General features: G+C 42.0%; 1 pseudogene; it reads left to right on the forward strand.

Annotated features, from left to right (window-relative positions):
* The first annotated feature begins 16,793 nt into the window (after positions 1-16,793).
* Positions 16,794-18,043, forward strand: LOC115868297 (annotated as a pseudogene).
* Positions 18,044-19,842: the final 1,799 nt, after the last annotated feature.

A 19,842-nucleotide genomic window follows, 5' to 3' on the forward strand; every position in this document is an offset into this window, starting at 1 on the left:
CATTCCTTTTTAATAAATTTCTATAGCAGCCAGTAAGGACTCCAGATTCCCTATTACTGAAAAGATCAGTGAAAAATATTTAAAACCTTCAAATCTTGAGTTATTTAAATTAGGGGATACATTTGCATCATTTAATAGCACTTAAACCCTCAAGTCCAAATGTGCTTATCTGAATTTTAGAAACTTGAATAGAACCTAATGATTCTTCTTCATAACAGGTCCAGTAGACATTAAGAAATGACCAATATCCTGAGATTGAATAGAGTGGTTTTTTGTCATCTAATGGAGATTTGGAGCTTCATCACAAATGTAATCAGACCAGGACACAGGAGATAGGAGAAGGAAGCATCCAGGAAACTCACACCACCAAACTCTTCACAAATCTGACAGCCCGACATCCTCTAACAAGGTTTCTTTGCTAGGAACTCAGGATGACTATCCCAGGACACAAAATAAAGAGATAAAGCTTATTACACAACAAAATGGAAACAAAGCCTGTCAGTCTCACATACACACACACAATCTTCAATGTGCTTTGATCTCTAGATTAAAAAATATAAAGAAGAAATCTTTGAACATTAAATTATAAAGGTCAGTTCTGAATGTTTTCCCCATGAGATTAGAAAACATGTTGTCCCCAGGATGACTCAACTTCTTTTTCACTTCATAAATATAGAGAAACAGAATGCCTTAGCACAAAGAGCCAAGAAGCTAAAGAGATCCGTTACTAAGATTCTTGGGCCTTAGGAGCTTAAACACAGCTTTCAGTTCAGCTATCATTTTTTAGCAGCAATACTTTACATTTGTTTTGGTCCCATGTAAAATATAATTTCTCCAACTTTGGAGAAATTTTTCAGTTACCAACTTTGCCAAAAGACTAGTTTTGAAGGGTAAAAGAATAATAAGGGAAATTATTGCTTTTGATTTAATTCTGACTGAAAAGGAAGAAGATACATTGGGTTGTAAAGAGAGAATATTTGAAGAGAACGCTATCATTAATTTTTATATTTTTGGACTGAGTAATATAACTTAGTCCATGGTTTGCTGACATTTTGGGCTCTGCTCTTTTTTTAAAAAAAATCAAATCATTTTATTGGGGGCTTGTAAAACTCATCACAATCCACACATATATCCATTGTGTCAAGCACTTTTGTACATTTGTTTCCCTCATCATTCTCAAAACATTTGCTTTCTACTTGAACCATTGGGATCAACTCCTCATTTTTCCCCCTCCCTGCACGCTCCCCCTTCCCCCATGAACCCTTGATAATTTATAAATTATTATTATTTTGTCATATCTTACACCATCTGATGTCTCCCTTCACCCACTTCCTCTGTCCATCCCCCAGGAAGAGGTTATGTATAGACGTTGGTAATCTGTTCCCCCATTTCTCCTTCCCTCCACCCTCCCAGTGTTGCCACTCTCACCACTGGTCCTGAGGGGTTCATCTGTCCTGGATTCCCTGTGTTTCCCATTCCCACCTGTACCAGTGTACATCCTCCAGTCCAGCCAGATTTATGAAGTAGAATTGGGATCATGATAGTGGCGGGGAGGAAGCATTCAAGAACTAAGGGAAAATTATATATTTCATCATTGATACACTGCACTTTGACTGGCTCATCTCCTCCCTGTGGCCCTTCTGCAAAGGGATGCCCAATTGCCCACAGATGGGCCCTGGGTCCCCATGCTGCACTCCCCCTCATTCACAGTGCTATGATTTTTTTGGTCTTTGATGCCTGATACCTGATCCCTTCGATGCCTCGTGATCTCACAGGCTGGTGTGCTTCTTCCATGTGGGCTTTGTTGTTTCTCAGTTAGATGGCCACTTGTTTATCTTCCAGCCTATAGGACCCCAGACTCTATATCTTTTGATAGCTGGCACCATCAGCTTTCTTCACCACTTTTGCTTATGCACCCACTTTGTCTTCAGTGATCGTGTCAGGACAGGATGGTGTGCTTCTTCTATGTGGGTTTTGTTGTTTCTCAGCTTAATGGCTGCATGTTTATCTTCAGGCCTTTAAGACCCCAGAAGCTATATCTTTTGATAGCCAGGCACCATCAGCTTTCTTCATCACATTTGCTTGTGCACCCATTGTCCTCAGCGATTGTGCCAGGAAGGTGAACATCTCAAACTGCCAAATTGTTAGAACAAAGTAATCTTGTGTTGAGGGAATACTTGAGTAGGGACCCACTGTCCATTTGTTTCCCTAATACTAAACCTATAAATACATGTACATAGATTTATTTCTCCCTCATCATATATATTTACATCTGTATATGCCTGTCTTCAGATCTTTATAAATGCCCTTTGCCTCCTAGTTCTTTCCTCTATTTCTTTGTACTTTCCTCTTGTCCCGCTATCGTGGGCAGCCTTCATTTGGGTTTCAGGAATTCCTCTAGGTTACATTGTTCTTGATCAAGCCCTGCCAGACCTCCTACACCCTCCTTGCTACTGATTTTGGATCACTTGTTGTTCCCTTTAAAAAGCATAAAGTAACATTTAAGAGCATGGCCCTGAGGGGACGGCCCCATTACAAACTAAGTGGACAGCACCACCCTCTCCCCCAGAAGGATTCACTTCAGAGAACAGCATTAAAGCTACAGCTCAAGGAGAGGGACTTGTCTGATCAGAGCACACAGGAGCCAATAAAGGGGGAAGGTGGGGGAGGGGGAACAAAAGAGTGAAGCACATCCTGGCTCACTAAGCCCTGAGGACAATGTTTCTGCTCAAAGCAGCAATGCACAGAGACAACCACAGGGCCAGCTCCACCACAGGACGCAGCATTCCTCACTAACACATAGCACCACGGGGGACAACACTAGAGACACATGGCGGGTATTGTGCCTGCCTGCTCTGAGCCCACTATGCTGAAGCCAGTTGCTGGGGACATGTAGCAGAGCAGTGGGGGGTGGGGGGTGGGGTGGAGCAGAGCAATGAAGTTCTCAGGGATAGATGTGGGGCCAGGGCATGGCAATCATCCTACTGGATCGGAAAGCACTCGTGAAGACAACAAATAGACCCTGAACTATTTGTAGGGTTTGTTGTTGTTGTTGTTGTTGTAGCTATGTATATTTTAAACTTTTTATTGAGAGTCACATTTATTAAGGCATTATTTCACTAAATAGAATTATAGAGTTTGAAGACACTTAATAATTATTTAACAGTAGAAATTTTAACTGGGAGAGCATTCATTATCTTTGTACTAGTCTTTAACGTGTGACTAGGTAAATTTTGCTGATAGGGTAAAAATTTATTTGCGCAAATATCAAAAATGTTTGTTTTGACCATCTGTCTGATTTCAATCCCTTACTTTACTATTTTTGTACATGTTTCCAGTTCCACTTTTGATGAACACCTTTGAATCTGATAAAAATCCTCTTAATATAAGGGTAACTAACAATATTACTATGAAATTATTAGGCTTATTAAACAAAAATATGCAACTCTTGTGTCACATGTCCTCCATTTAGGTCTGATCATTTCTGAAAGTGGTATTTTCATCTTTCTCACTCCTCCCTAAAGAATGCTTTCGCTTTTCTTTGATACCATGTCTGATAGCAATTTGGGCACCCTCAAGGGCTCAAATCATGTTCAAGAGTTCCTTTTGAGTTTGAGGAACAACAGCAACAACAAAGCTTGAAGGGCAAAGTCACAAGGCACAGCCATAAGTAGACAAGCCTTTCTACCCTTAAAGAATTAGCAGATGCTTTTTCATGATGAAAAAAAAAATCCTTGGCATAACATTCTTGGCTTTCCCTCACCGATGCATTTCTTAATTTTCTTCAGATTTCTTTATAATAAACCCTCATGGTTGCCCTGTGTTCTTTGAGAAAATCTACCATGTTTCCCCCTTTGGAATCTTCCCCAGTCACTATAACCTTCTAAGATGACCTCCTTGCCTTGAATATGATAAGCCCAGCAGATCCCCTTCAAAACCAGTTTTAACGGGACTTCTTTGTTGACCAACCCAATCTCACCCCTCCCAACTCACTGACATAGAGTCAAAGCAACTCATAGCAGCCTTATAGGACTGGCTAGAGCTGCCTCTGTGAGTTCCCGAGACTGCCACTCTTTACTGGAGTAGGAAGCCCATGTGTTTTGAGGGCACCCTGAGAAGACTAAGGCCATGTATTCCCAAGAAGACTGGCCTCCAGCATTGCATTTATTGCAGAGGCATATTTTAACATGCTCTGTTGGCAATAACTCTGTTCAGATCTGAAGTAGAACCCTAGAAGCAATACTTTTTGATATAAAATAAATATATGCTTATAAAGTACAATGTGATGTACATGTAATTCAAATCAATTGCTGGTTTTTTTTTCTATATATAGAAGTGTTTAGATTCCCTTCTCCACTAGTCCTGCATGTATAAGATTTATCCAAGTTGCAATATATGCCTCTGGCTGGTAGCTTCTCATTTTTTGCATGCTACCTTAGAGTGTGCATCCGTCTCATAGTTTCTCACTACCTGTATCCTCAGGGATGGACAGCCAGGTTGCTTACTTTCTCACTCCCTCCCTGCCATGGAGTTGGTTCGAATTCATGGCCATGTTGCTTTGAGCATCCTCCTAATGCTCTTTGGAGAGGACTTTGGTGAGTAGAGATCCATCAGCAGGACTGCCATAAGTAGGCAATGGAGTCTACATATACAAAATAACCAATCTTTTCTCACTGATTTGTGACATCATCTTGTCATCATATAACAAATTCTACTTCCAGATAAGCCCTTGTTTGTGATTTCTGCTTTGTTGCCTTCAGCAGATTATATATATATTGTTTTTAGTTGTTCTTAAGGGCCATGAAATGTGTTCTGACTCACAGCGATCCTATGTACCACAGAACAAAACATCACTCAGTCTTTCGCCATCCTTACAATTGCTCTTGTGTTTAAGCCCATAGTTGCAGCCACTGGTCAATCCATCTCATCAGGGTCTCTTTCTCTGCCCCTCAATACCAAGAATAGCATACTTTTCTAGGGACTGGTCTTTCCTGACAACCTGTCCAAAGGATGTGAGATAAAGTCTCACTATCCTTGCTTCTAAGGAATTGTCTGGTTGTACTTCATCTAAGATAGATCTGTTTGTCCTTTTGACAGTTCGTGGTACTTGTAGGGGGTAAATGGAGGCCACATCTCACCTCCTCTGTCTACACAAAGGAGAAAGAGATTCCATCTTCACAAACCTCAGGCTGATTGCTATAAGGTTGGGTCAGGAGTGCCTCCACTCTCCATCCTTCTTTACCGTATTCTGACAGCAGCTGCTCCTTCCTGACATCTACTTTGTCAAGGATCTACAATCTAGGTTCAATCGTTCATTGCTGTGTTAGATAGGGTTCTCTAGAGAAACCAAACCAGGGCACTTATGATAGCTTATAAGGCATCTCCCCCAGGTAATACTACAGATGCAGCCCTACCTGGCATTTCAGCTTGAACAATTTGGTTAATCTGCTCAGGTGTGGATTGTTTTACTGATCGTTGGTTAATCTCCTCAGGTGGGAGGGATGGATCTATTGACGGGGTTGGTTCAATCGACTCTAGGGGCTCAATATCCTCCTCTTCTGGATCATCAGCCCATATGTACCTATCCCATGTTTCAGGGTCCCAATTCTTTCCTATTAATGCCCTTACTTTAATATCGGACACTGTTCTAGACCTGCAAGTCAGCTGATGCTGTAATTCAGCTACTCGTATGATGAGACTCTGGATTTGGTTTTTGGCAATGTCAGCTCCATTACTAGAGGAGAAAAGACTCTCCTTTGTAGCACATGCAGAACCTGTTCGGTCTTTTATTCGGCACTTGAGATGTGCTTCTGAGGTTCTGAGATTATCCCTTTCCTTGATCATATTTTTTATTGTAAGGAGGACCAGTCAACCAGCTTTCCTTACTTCTCATCCTGATAAAACTTCTGGAAAATATCAAACACACGATCACCCAGAGCCTCTCCTGTCACCAGCACTTCATCCTATTGGTGCTGATACTGTGAATATTAGCCTTGTGACTTCACACTATGAATTAACACCACCAACTCTAGTAGGAGTGGCAGACTTATCCATGCATTTAGGGGTAGAGATAGCATTATCAGTGCTGTTAAGCCTAATCAGGCTGGAGAGCCAATTGGAGAAGTCATATTTGTGATATTGTTTCTTTAAAACCACTCCTGGAACCAATTGTGTTAGACAGCGTTCTCTAAAGAAACAAAACCAGGACACTTATGAATATAGATGGATAAATATATACAGCATGAAGGAATATAACAGCTAATTAATCCACACAGTAGTACAGAGGGCTCAGTTGAAGTCACTTTGTGGAACAGTTAATATACTGGAAGTCCTGCAACTCACGTGGGCTGCTGGGTTCAAGGTCAAGGAAGTAGACAGCTGAGTCTTCCAAGGAGCAAGTCAGGCAGTCTGGCCACAGGCAGCAAACAGCAGAGCAGGTCACCAAAAGTTAGGCAGACAACAGGATCTGACAGTCCCAAGCTCAAACGATGTGTACACCAGCAGCGTGGCGAAGCAGTTCTCGGGGGAACCTCAAGCTCTAGCAGGACAATCCACAGGTTGGGTGTCCCACAGATAGTTAGTGTAGCTCACAAGTTGAGGAAGAGAACTAGCAGCTACATGTTGGTCTGATCACCAGAAAGCAAGAGAGAGACAGGCAGGGCTTACTGAGCCATTTATCTCTTTGCTCTCTAATCAAACTGCAACCTTATTAATCCCACATGTTCCTATTGGCCAGGTTGACACAATAAACCTACCTATCACTATTGCAATGGCCAGAGAGAACTCATAGACAAAACTCACAGTTATGAGGGTATGTTAAGTAAGTTAACAGATTTTCACAGATCATTAAGCAGTAAGGATATAATCCTTGGTCCACAGCAACACCTCACCTTAATCAGCAGCCAAGTTTCTTTCTCTGGTCCTTGGCCTCTCAGCCATGTAGTCCCATGGCTTCTGCCTCCATAAGTCAGGAAATCTGCTTGCTGCTCTGCCTCATAGTCCCATAGCCTCTGTGCTGCTCCTCTGCTCTGCCTCATTGAACTCCCTTCCTTGGCTTCTGGTCTTGGTGTGACATAGCATCTGCCACTTCAGACAGGGATTCCCAGTGTGCTCTGCTGGTGGCTCCTTTTCCTTGATAGTCCTGGGGAATTCTCTCCCAATCCTGCTTCCGAGTTATTATTGGCAGTGGATCAGGCCATTGTGACCCTTTGAGTTTACACTATTGGTTTGGGGTCTCCTGCACAGAAGGAAAGGAATTTATCACCAAACCCCCATTGCCTCCATACACTATCATAGAAGTTCTATTTCTTCTTAGCTTTGATCAAAATTATACTCAAGCAATTAATCATGAAATTAACTTTTTTTTTAAAACATTTTATTAGGGGCTCATACAACTGTTATCGCAATCCATACACACATCAATTGTATAAAGCGCATTTGTACATCATTCTCAAAACATTTTCTCTCCACTTAAACCCCTGACATAATGTCAGATTCCCCCAACAGATCGGAGACCATCTAATCAGAGACAATGGTTTTCTTGTTCGCCACTAATTTTCAGCAATTAGCATCCAATAGGCAAAGGTGCCCCGATGCAGTGGAGTGCGCATTCGGCTGCTAACCCCAAGGACAGCAAGCCAAATTCACCCGCTTCTCCAAAGGAGAAAGGTGAGACTTTCTGCTCCCGTAAAAATGTATAGCCTACGAAACCCACAAGGGCAGTTCGGATCTGCCCTACAGGGTTGCTGTAAGTCAAAATTGACTCGATGGCAATGGGTTTTGGGGTCGATACTTAATAAGTGTCGTTGCGTGAAAGGAAAAAAGGTAATCTTTGTTCTCAGTCAACTATTCATCTGTTGCCAGGGAATAAAATGCAAGTTGTTAAGGTATGTGTTCTGTTACATCATCATTTCAATAGAACCCATATATCATTTAATCAACCACCAGGCAGACTCCATCTTTCATCATTCCGGAGTACCTCAAAGACAGCAAATCCATCTTCATAAAATATCCTTCTGGTCATGACAATCCTACACCTACACACCTTCACTGGCACTTTTTTTCTTTCTTTCTTTCTTTTTTTTTTTTTTGCCTGTAGGATGCAATATGCCAAGCTTGGCACCTTAAATAAATGCTCCCATTTATACTCAGAGCAAGTCTGCAAGGTGCAAAGGAGATTTTAGATCAAATGAAGAACTGAGGCTCAGCAAGAGAGGAAATTGCACCAAGTAGCACATGACACCAGATGCTAACTGTCAGTTTGACAGGGATGTTGATTCCATTTCCATGACACCGGGCTGTCTCTCCAAACCCCTATCATGACTGTTTAAAGTTCCACACCATTTAACAAAACAAAATTCTACTCCCCACATCTTACTCTCTGCTGCTGATAATTCCCTACTGGGATACTGATTTCCAGAATATTATAGTCTTCTAAATATATTGTGAGCACATCTACTTTCAGGACTCTGGAGAATACAGGCCGAGCCAAGCATTTTTATTTTCTCATATAGTTTAATCCAATCCATTCTGTTAAGCTTTACATAAGAAATAACTTCTCATGAAGCTCTCTTGATTATTCCAGAACATACTGATCTATTTTCCCCCCAAATTTCCAGAGTGGTTAAGATGTAAGAGTCCCAGTGGCAGAGCCTGCTCCTCAATATCTGTTCTAAATTTATTTTTATAGAATTCAAATTTTGTTTCCCAGCCTCACATGTAGGTCTACAGTCATGGGACCAAATTTCATCCAATAAGAGGAGACAAAAATGAAGGATGCAATGCCTTGGAAGTGTCCTTAAAAGAAAGAGAGTGCCTTCCTCTTCTGGCTTGCTGCCTACCCTACCTAGTGCCCAGTAACCAGCGTCGATCCATTCTTAAGGAAAGAAGAGAAACCACACACAACAGAAACCCAAGGAGGAGCATGAATTCTTCCCAGCATGGAAAACCCTACTCCACTTGGCATTGCTTACATGTGAGAGAGAAATAAACACCGATCTTACTGAGGCTATTGTTAGGAGATGTTCTGTTACTTGCAGCTAAACTAAGCTGAATGTACACAGTGCCCACTGTTGCTGCTGCTATCGTGTGTCTTTGAGTTCATTGCAGCCCACGTGCAAGAGTAGAACTGCTGAGTTTCCAGATTGTAATCTTTATGGAAGCAGATCTCCAGAGGGGGTGCTCTCCTATGGGGCAGCTAGTGGGTGAAACCACTGGCCATTTGGTTAGTAATCAAGTGCCTAGGGGAATTTTTATTCATAATGATCTTTGAAAACCTTATTTTCTTACAGTAAAATCAGTTTAAGGATTCCTGGTGCTGCGGTGGCCAAGCACTTGCTCACTAAACCCAAAGGTTGTCAGTTCAAGTATGCCCACCAGCTCTCTATGTGAGAAATCTGGTGATGTCCAGATGACAGCTTTGGAAACCTGTGATGGTTAAAGATTATGTCCAGTAGATACTCCTGGTTGAGGGTAGGAGTGAAGCCCAACCTGTCCATTGGGTTGAAGCCTGAGAACACCTCCTTTTGATTAAGAGAGACTGAGCAGAGTCCAATTCTCTTTGGCCCTTTGCCTCCTGCTGGAGCTGAATCGCCCCTCTGGGTCCTCCATCTCCTATTGCTTCTCCTACCCATGTCGGGAGCCCTCAGGAGAATACCAATGGTGGATTTATCTGACCAACTTCACATTTAAGTTACCTCTGCCTCTGCCCGCCTGTGTTCCCTGCTGTTTCTGCTCTGTCACCCTGCTTCCTGTGGTCAACTTCCACAAATCAAAGGAAGTCTAGCTTGAACTGGACTGGACTTAATATTATTTCTACAACGGAGGAAGCCACTTCTTGACATAAATTTCTTACTATACACAATACACACACACACACACACACACACACACACACACGTCCCTGGTTTTGCTTCTCTGGAGAGCCCAACCAAATACAAATACTACGAGGCCTTCCCGTCTGTGCTCTAGAGTTGCGGTGAGTTGTAATCGACATTACAGCACTCAACACTCAACAAAAGGAACGCACACTTATTACAGGGGGATTTGTTTCTTTGTGTTTTAACATGAGCCACTTTTGTCCCACCTTGAATCCAGTTATATTGAGTTGTTAGGTTTCCTAAGCCTTTTAAGTTGACAGAAGTGCAGTCAAGCTAGCCCTAGAATATGATAGGAGGGAGGAGAGCCTCGTGAGAGGAGAAGCCAAATCATAAAGGACTTTTTAAGGAATGTTAAGGAATGTGGACTATGTCCCAAGAGTGAAGTGACATCCATAAGTTCGGGGGGGTGGGGGGGCAGTGACATGATCAGATTTGTGCTTAAGATCACTCTGGTTAGTGTGAAGAGAATAGGAAGCAAGGCCCATTAGAAGGTCACTTGGGTAAATGATCACAGAAGCCTGGATGAGGATAAAGATCACAGAGATGAAGTGACACGGACAAATTGGAAACATATTTCGGAAGAAGGACTTGAATATCTGTGTTGTCTTGGCCTCAGTCATTGTTGTTGTTATAGTTGTTAAGCACCATGGAGTCAGTTCGGATTCATAGCAATGCAATGCACAACAGTGAAACACTGTCCAGCCCTTTGCCATCCTCACACTTTGTTGTTAAGTTTCAGTCCATTGTTGCAGCCATTTAGTTGATCTATCTTCTCGAGTCTTCCTCTTTTGTGCTGACTCTCTACCAAGGGTGGTGGTTAGATTTTACGTCAACTTATGTCAACTCTGTGTGGAGGCAGGGAAAGAGCCCAACCTCTCGGTCATGTGGTATCCTGATGACACCTCCTTGGGGGTGTCGATTTTTCTATAAAAGTGAGAGACACTGGGAACTGCTCTTCTATTGCCCTTCACCTTCGTCCTTGCTGGGACTCTGTGTCTGCCTCCAATGGTGAACCCATGTGGGCCCCCCATCCGTGAGAATTGTTGGCACCCTGCCTATTTCCACTAGGCTCGAATTCAAGGGACCTGCACCCACAGGCCTGTGAGCTCCCTGCTTCCTATTTCACTTTTCAACCTGCAGCAATGTGAGTCTGAAGAGACCCCAGCTATCGTGAGACCTGTGGACTTGAATTGAACTGGGGTGCCTTCTGGATATAAAGCTGCTTCTTGAGATAAAGTTCTTTCTTGTACATAGTTGCGTGCCGGTGGGTTGTTTCTCTAGACCACCCAGCCTAATACACCAAGCGCCATGTCCTTTCCAGGGACTGGTCCCTCCTGACATGTCCAAAGTATTTGAAACAAAGTATTACCATCCTTGATTCTAAGAAACATTCTGGTTGCAGTTCTTCCAAGATAGATCTGTTTGTGCTTCTGGAAATCCACAATATTTCCATTTCTTCCCCAACGCTATATTTCAAGGGAATCAATTCTCCTGCAGTCCTTTTTGATTGTCCAGGTTTTGCATGCCTACGAGGCAACCGAACATGCCATGGCTTGAGTCAGGCTCATGCTAGTCCTCAAAATGACATCTTTGCACTTTAACGCTTTGAAGAGTTTTTTTGTATAGTGGATTTGCCCAGTTCAATATGTTATTTGGTCTCTTGACTGCCGCTTCCCTGAATGTTGATTGTATATACATGTAAAATGAAATCTTGGCAACTTTAATCTTTTCCCCAATTATCAATGATAGTGTTTATGGGTCCAGTTGGGAGGATTTTGCTTTTTATTACATTGGGTTAACATCTTTACTGAAGGCTGACATCTTTGACTTTCATCAGCAAGTGTGTTAATGCCTCTTCTCTTTCAGTAAACAAAGTTGTGTCATCTACATACAGTAGAACCCTGGTACTCGCTTGCATCAGTACTTGACATAATTAGATTTCGACATAAAATGTCAAGAAAATTCTGCATTGGAGCTCGAATAAAACATCGGAATTGGACCCGACACACGTGATTTTTGTGAACAAAAGCAGTTCATGTTTCGGTTACACGACGTTAGTTGGCGTTGTTAGTAAGCATTGATCAAACCTTTTGCAGCTGTGTTCCAAGCATTTTGCTATAATTTTCTTACCTTTTGTGGCTTTTTGTAGTTTTTAGATAAAAAAACATGGGTCCTAAGAAAACGTTTTTTGAAAATAATCATTATGATAAGGAACTGGTTAACAGTGTTATCGATATTGTTGATGATAATTTAGTAAACCCTTTTAGAAAACAATCAAGCAAATGCTAACAGCAGACCACATCAGACAGACTTTTTTTTTTTTAAGAGAAAGCCAATCAAGTCCTAGTGAAAAGAGACAAAGAAGGGGAAAAACTCGTGGAAAGCAGCTACCAGTTGATTTTATGGAAGGGGATTTCCCTTCCAACCAATGACTCTCTCTCCACACCTCCTCTCCACATCCTGTCCACAGATCCAGATCCTCATCAGTCTCAAGGTATGGGCCATACTCTAGTTGTTAAAAACTTTTTTAATGTTGTGTTCTAATTTAGATTATATTATTTAATTCTGAATGTATTTACTTTGAAATTTCTGTGTAATGCTTTGTATAAAAAGGCAAGGTTAGGCTAAAAACTTGGTGGTCAGGAACAGATTACTCCATTTTCAGTTATTTCTTATGGGAAAAATTGATTCAGAACTCGACTGCATTGCAACTCGATGCTCCCTCTAGAACGGATTAGCGTCGAGGTCTGGAGTTCTACTGTATTGCCTGTTGTTAGTGAGTCTTCCTCCAATCCTGAGGCCACATTATTCTTCACATATTCCTCTATGATAAGAAATACAGACAGACAAAAAGGTTAATGGCTTCTGTTTTTCATACATGTGATGTCGAGATTACCTGGAGGAAATTCTTAAGAAAATGGGTATGTAAACGATTTCAGCAACTGCAACTATATTGACTGGAGATAAAGATATCAGGATCAGAAAGAGATGGTAACTGTAGAATAAGAAGTCCTTTATACAAAAGCTTATCATGTTGTCCACTAGTGGAGAGTCTGAAGGTTCAAGTATACCCAGAGATGCTTTAAAAGGAAGAAAGGCTCGTGGAGCTTTTTTACTTTTTAGTAAGCCATTGACACACAGTTACACTCTGACACCCATGGGTCGCCTTAACTTGGAATTGACTCCACATCAACTCTTTTCTGTATGCTTGTTTTAATAGACTGAAAAAGGAAGGAACTGAATATAATAAGAAGAACTTTTAAGGAAGGGAAAAATACAGTTGCTTACCAAAAATAAACTGAACCAACAGGGGGGAAAGGTGGGAGGAAGTTGTATTGCTGAAGGAGAGAATGGGCCACAATGTCCTATTCCACGCAAATAATTAAGCTTGAGAAAGTGTCATTAATTTAGCACCAAGAAGGTCACTGCTGACCTCACTGGGAGAATTTTCAGCAGAGTGGAGTGGGCGGGATCCTCTTACACTCACTCGAAGAGTACAAACGGGGTGAGGAAATGGGAAATAAGTTAACATGCTTCTTTCAAGACATTTTCTTGTGACGGGAAGAAGGCATCTACTTGAAGGCTGCCTCAGATTGACAGGGGAATTTTAATTCAAAGATAAGTGCTGAGCATGTTTAAAAGTTAACATGAAGGAGCCAGAAAAAGAGAAAGTTGGATTTATAGAAGGAAAAGGAGACAATCAATTGATAAGATCCCTAAGAAGACAGGGTCGGATGGGATCCAGAGTCCTGATAGAGGATTAACCTGGGACCAAAGATAAGCTATCACCTCTGTTATAAGAGGAGGGAAAGAGCAAAAAATGAGTAGGGAAGGAAATGAATTTATGATTTGAGGACAGGAGGTCGTGGGCATTGGATGCCTTCTATGTTCTCTGTAAAGGTGAAGGTAAGCTCATCTGCTAAGAGTGAGAGAAAGGAGATAGTTTGGGAAGTTTGAGGCACATGGGAAAGGCCTGAAGTCATCTCTTTGGAAAATGAACAAGAACTGAGAATGGGTTGTGTTGAGGGTCCAATTGATGTTAGCCTATGATTTGTCAAGATGCACATAAGTTTTAAATTGTGTAACTTTCTCCAACTTCTCTCCCTATCCTTATGCAAGTGGGGAGAAAATCGACAAAGCATGTTTATTCTTTCTTTAGATTTTCTACTCTTGTCAGTGTGATGAGTTATAGTTTTCTAAAATTTCAACCTTCTATGTCCATGAAATGTTTGAACTTAATTAGCATGTAATTCTCCTCCATTATTCTTTAGAATCCACAATGTTCTCCTTCAAATCATTTCAGTTTTCTGTCTCCAATCTTCTTTGATTAATATTCCCGAGAACTGAGCTATTCTATGTATTCGTTAGCTGTAGGTCCTGTAACAAATGACAACTACAGAAATCAGTTCTACTGGCCAAAATCAAGATATCAGCAGGGGCACATGCTCTCCAAAGTCTCTAGGGGAAAACCTCTTTCTTTACCTTTTCCACTTCCTAAACCTATATTCCTTTAGAAAGCCAGTAGGGTAGAATGTTGCTTAAGGGATCACACTGTATTCATCTTCTATTTAATCAAATCTTCTGCCTGTTTCTTATAGGAACACTTGTGATTATATATAGGGTCTACCTAGATATTCCGGGATACTCTGTCCAGTTTAACATCTTTAATCACATCCACAAAGTCTATTTTACTCTTAGAATCATCTTTATATGTTGTAGAAATGAGCACCTTCATGTCTTTGGCTGTTCAGCCTACTCCCTCCTGTTTTCTGTGTTAGAATCATCAGTCCTCTACTGATGGAGATTCAGAAATGCTAGAAGTCAGAGGAGGCAGATACTGATGCCAGGGCCTCTTTCTGAACTCAAGGTGAAGTTCGGTAAGACTAGAAAGTAGGCTCTAAGAATAAAGGTTTGGTATAAAGCTTGAATCTCACAAACTCATTTTGAGACAGTGAACAGTAATCATGATGTGTCATATGCAGATAGAGATTTAGTTAGAGAGATTGAGACGCAAGAAAACAGTCACACACACATCCACTATGAAAATGACAGCCTGCCATCCTACTCAAGTGTCTCTGAAACTTGTTGTGGTTTCTCTGCACCATATGTAGGGAAACTTTGCTTATGACTATCTCAGGCATCATTGGGGCTTTGTTAACATTAATAAAAATAATGTCCCATATTTCTACATCTCATCTCCTTTGTATTTCTTGCAAGAAACTAGCAATTTTCTGGGACAAAGGAGGTCCTTGCCTGGCATCAGTCACCACATGGTGCCTCTAAGCCAATTTCAGCTTCTCTTTCATGTCACAGTGCCCTTGATGTTTCTCAGTCCGGTTGTGCAGTATTCATCAAGGGGCACCATGACAGCATAAGTCAACAGCATTACAAGAAATACATTCTGGGCCCAGAAGAACAAGGAATGAAAGTGATTTGGATTTAGGAAATCTGACATCATACTTACACAAGTATCTGCTTTCCAGCAGACAGGATTGGAGAATTATTAGAATCAGTAACACTCCCTATTGTTTCCATTACTTCAAAGGAGATCCGAGTAGCTTGAGTTTTTATCCAATGATTTAGAAAGAATAATCCAGAGACATCATAGTTAAGTGTGTGTGTGTGTATCCTTACATCAATCAGTATCTCTCCAATACATTATGAATGGCATAGGCTTATTGCATAGTTTTTCAGGGTTGTCATAAAAAATACCATAGAGTGGGTGACTTTAAAGAACAGAAATCTATTGTCTATTTGTCAAATCTATTTGAAGGCTAAATAATAATAATAATAAGCACAAAGTTTAAGATCTCTGCTGTGCTGATTGATGATTCCTTCGAAGATTTGAGAGGGAGCAATTACATACTTTTATCCTGGTTTCTGGTAGCTGCTGCCAATTCTGGCCATTCTTATAGAAATAGATTCACTCGCTGTCTTCCCCCGCGTGCCATTCTGTCTCAATGTCTGTTATTTTTAATGAGACATCATTGTGTTGGTCTGGGTAGACTACAGAAACAAATCTATGGACACACATATGTGTACAAGAAAGAGATTTATATTCAAGAGCAACTGAACATTGAGAAAACATCCGAGCCCAGTCCAGATCAAGTCCATAAGTCCAATATTAGCCCATATTTCCAATATCAATCTACAAAGTCTTCTTCAGACTCACAAAACACATGCAATGATGCCGGATGCAGAAGATCACAGGGCAGTGGGTAGAAAGTCTTTGGATCCAGTGTCATTGGAAACATCTCAGCACTGGCAGGGGTCTCTCTGTGGCTTCTCGGGCTTCCGAGGTCTGGTGGCATCCATGTGGCTTGTCTTCTGCAATGTCTCCCAGGGAGTGGCAGAGAGAGAGAGATGTCTTCCCTTTCCAAGGAGGAAATACCAGATTTCCCAGAATTCTCAGGATACCATGCCCACACAGAAGTCTCATTGGCTATCTCCGGATTGACAGCCTAGACTCCACCCCTATACTCTTAATCCTTAAATTGACAGCACCAGATTAGGTGACTACCACAATCAGTGAGTAGGGATCAGGATGAGCACTCACTGGACTCCAGTATGATTTAGCTGATCTAATCTTCAAACAAAGATCCCATTTCCAAAAACAAGATTACATTCACAAGGTTGGGCTTTCAACCTATCTTTTTGAGGGGCACCATTTCACCCATAATGCTTTTAATAGACACATAGATGAATAGTGTTATCGGGATTGGCATTGGAGCCCAGAGATTTGAGTTCTTTCTCTGGTCCTAGCACTGCACTCGCAATTTTGATAAACACACTTTTCCCATCAGAACTTCCCTTTTCTCTGCTGAGAAAAAGATGAATCACACTAAATGACTTCAGTGATTCTTTGCTCATAGCCCGTATTGTGTGATTTCACTCAGATAGCAAAGGCAGGAGATTATGGAGTCATTAAAGGTCTGTGAAACGTACCGCTGGATAGCAGGAGAGAACACGCAGGTGGAGCACGTTCAAGATCTTGTCAGAAGTGGTGGAAACCAACAAGACAAGATGCATCAGAGCTTGGCACTGAGACTCAGAAAGGCAGTGCTGAGGCAAAGGATTACCTTCTCCTCGGACCCGCGACTATGGAACTGTGGGACTGTCTCAGGGAAGTCAGTTTCCTGGAACTTGGAGCCCAACGCCAAGGAAACCCAAGACTCCGAGGCTGAGACCTTAAACCAGTGTCTGTATTGCTGCTGTTTTCTTGTCCTGACTGGTGGTAACCTGTTAACTTCCCTAATAAACCCCCTCAACGTGGAACTCCACAGCGAAGCTGGACCGAAGATGCGTCACTCTCAGGTTTGAGCCGGTGTCTGAACCTAACAGCTACGGTGGGCACGTCGACAACTGCATAAAATAGTCCATCTCAGGAGACTAAACGAAAAAGAATTAAAAAAGAAAAAGCTTCCTTCCCAAAAGAGAATTCGCAAAATGATGACTGCTTGACACCTCAAAAGAAGATTCCAGTTCCTCCATTACCATCAAAACTGCCACCGGTTCACCAGGTTCCCCGAGACATCCTGCCGGCCTGGGGCCATCAATTCAAGCTGAGCACCAAAGGCCAGAAACTAGATCCATAAAGGCGACTGTGTAACCGTGCTTCCCCAAGTCAAAATAATTTTCCTGCCACAGCAAAGGAAGCCAAGATCCAGAAACAGCTGAAAAAAAATCAAATGTGGGCAAGGGGGAAACATCTCTAGACAGTTCTCAGGAAAAGAATATGTGTTCCAAAGGGACTCACCCTCCTGAAGCAGCTCCGTCCTTTGAAGAAGGGGCCCTGACTTTGAATCTGGTCTCCAGCAGGAGGTTAATACAGTTGACAATACCGTAATACTCCACCTGCAAGGCTGTGTTGGCCTCCAGGTCAAGAACTGCACGGAAAGCCGGGAAGGTGGAGGTGGAAGAATCACCACAAGAGATTCATGGTGTCAGGTGGTGCGTGGTCCATGGGAGAAGTCTCCCTGCAAGCAAAAATGGCTGGGTTCAGTTTCATGCTGGACAAGCCTGGGTCCCTGAAAACCCAGGGAGAGTGAGTGCTCTCTTCTTGACAGCTGTCTCTGCATATGGAAGACAATCTGCTGTGTCCCGAATGTGTCCAGAGAATGACCTTACTAAAGCCCGGTGGCAAGAGTGCCTCAACTGTGAAGTGAAGGTGACGTGAGTTCACAGCTTTAGGTTGAAGCGTGTTTGAGGAAAGGTTTGCCCAAGGTGCCAGTGGGGCCTGTGGCGCTGGGGAGGCCTCTTCAACAATGTAGGTGACTTCTGTCTCTAGCGTGCCTGTCTCCTGATCCTCAAGCCTTGGTTGTTTGATCTTGCATTTCCTCAAGCTTGACTCTATCTTGGTTTCCTGTCGTGTGTCGGGAATGTCCTGCAAATGACATCCCTGGTGAGTATTTACTGACTAAGAGCTGCTGCTGTAAGAAGGCTGTGTTGAGAGCATTGTAAAGGCAATTATGGCACACTTAGGTCAAGAGGTGATGTCTTACCATTTGATCTCCCTTTAGACCCATTTTAAAGTTGTTCTAGTTTTAAGGCAAACGAGCGAAGGGGAAACACATGTGGATTAACCCCCTGAGGAATGCCCTCTGACCCTGGACGAGGGATGGGAAGAGCCTTGTAACATGCACGGTGCATTGGAAACTGGAAAATTGGGAGCTAAAAAGGATGAGTAAGATTGAAGTAAATATTCTAAAACTGCTTGCGGTGATGATTATACCACTCTCCTTGAAGTGATCAAACTATTGAGTTTGATATATGAATTACGTGCCAATAAAACTGATGGAAAAAATAAATGTATAGCTGGAATTACAGCACAAATAACTACCACTCAGACAACTCTACACAGTCTTCTTTCACGTCTCTTACGTCATTAGGGCTCTCTGTCGTAAGGACTTCAGGGCATTTCTCTTTTCCATGCACTTTTATGTTGAAAGTCTCTAAATCTGTACCAGGTTTACTACCTAAGACCTTTACAGGTGAGGCCACACCCTTTTAAAATACTCAAAACCTAAAGCAACATTTTCTATGAGTGTAAAAGCCCTACTGCTTTTATAAAAGGAATTTCATATCTTTAGAATCTTAAAAGTTACCTTGAGAAAAATGGTGAAGGGTCCACATAGATATCTTACAGGATTTCACACTGCATGCTATTTAAACATTTAAATTATGAGAGGATTTGCAAGTTTTTTCAAGAATGAGGAGGAAGCTAAAATTCAGAGGTTGGAAACTGCAGGTCAGGTTGCCTGTGGTTATTTTAGTACAGCCTACATTAAAAACCCTCAAAACTGGTAATATTATGATAAATGGAGAAAAGGTTGAAGTTGTTGAGGATTTTGTCTCCCTTGGATTCACAATTACAATCTATGCTCATAGTAGCATTTTTATCAAGAGATTAAAAAGGCGCACTGCATTTGGTAAATTTGGTGCACAAGACCTCTGTAGAGTATTGAAAAGCCAGGGTGTTACTTTGAGGACTGAGGTGGAGCAGACCCAAGCCATGGTATTTTCAGTTGCCTTGTTGGCATGTTGGACACCAAATAAGGAGGGCCAAAAGAGAACGGATGCATTTGAATCAAGGTGCTGGCAAAGAAGAGTCAAAGTGCCACGGACTGCCAAAAGAACAAACAAATCTGTCTTGGACAAAGTAGGACCAGAGTGCTCCTTAGAGGTAAAGATGACAAGATTTACATGCTTTGGACATGTGGTCAGGAGAGACAAGTCCCTGGAGAAGGGCATCCAGCTGGTAAAGTAGAAGGGTAGCAAAAGAGAGTAAAGCCCTTGACGAGACGAATTGGCACGGACATGGCGGTCACAATGGATACAAGCGTAGAACAATTGTGCGGGTGATGCAGGACAAGGCACGTTTTATTCTGTTGTGCGTGGAGTTGCACAGGTTGGAGCTGACTGGACGACACCTAACAACTGTAACTCTTTACAGGATTAGAAAGCC

This window comes from Echinops telfairi, unplaced genomic scaffold (genome assembly GCF_000313985.2).
Source record: "Echinops telfairi isolate 266 unplaced genomic scaffold, ASM31398v2 ScPeMD7_9;HRSCAF=40, whole genome shotgun sequence".
Taxonomy (NCBI): domain Eukaryota; kingdom Metazoa; phylum Chordata; class Mammalia; order Afrosoricida; family Tenrecidae; genus Echinops; species Echinops telfairi.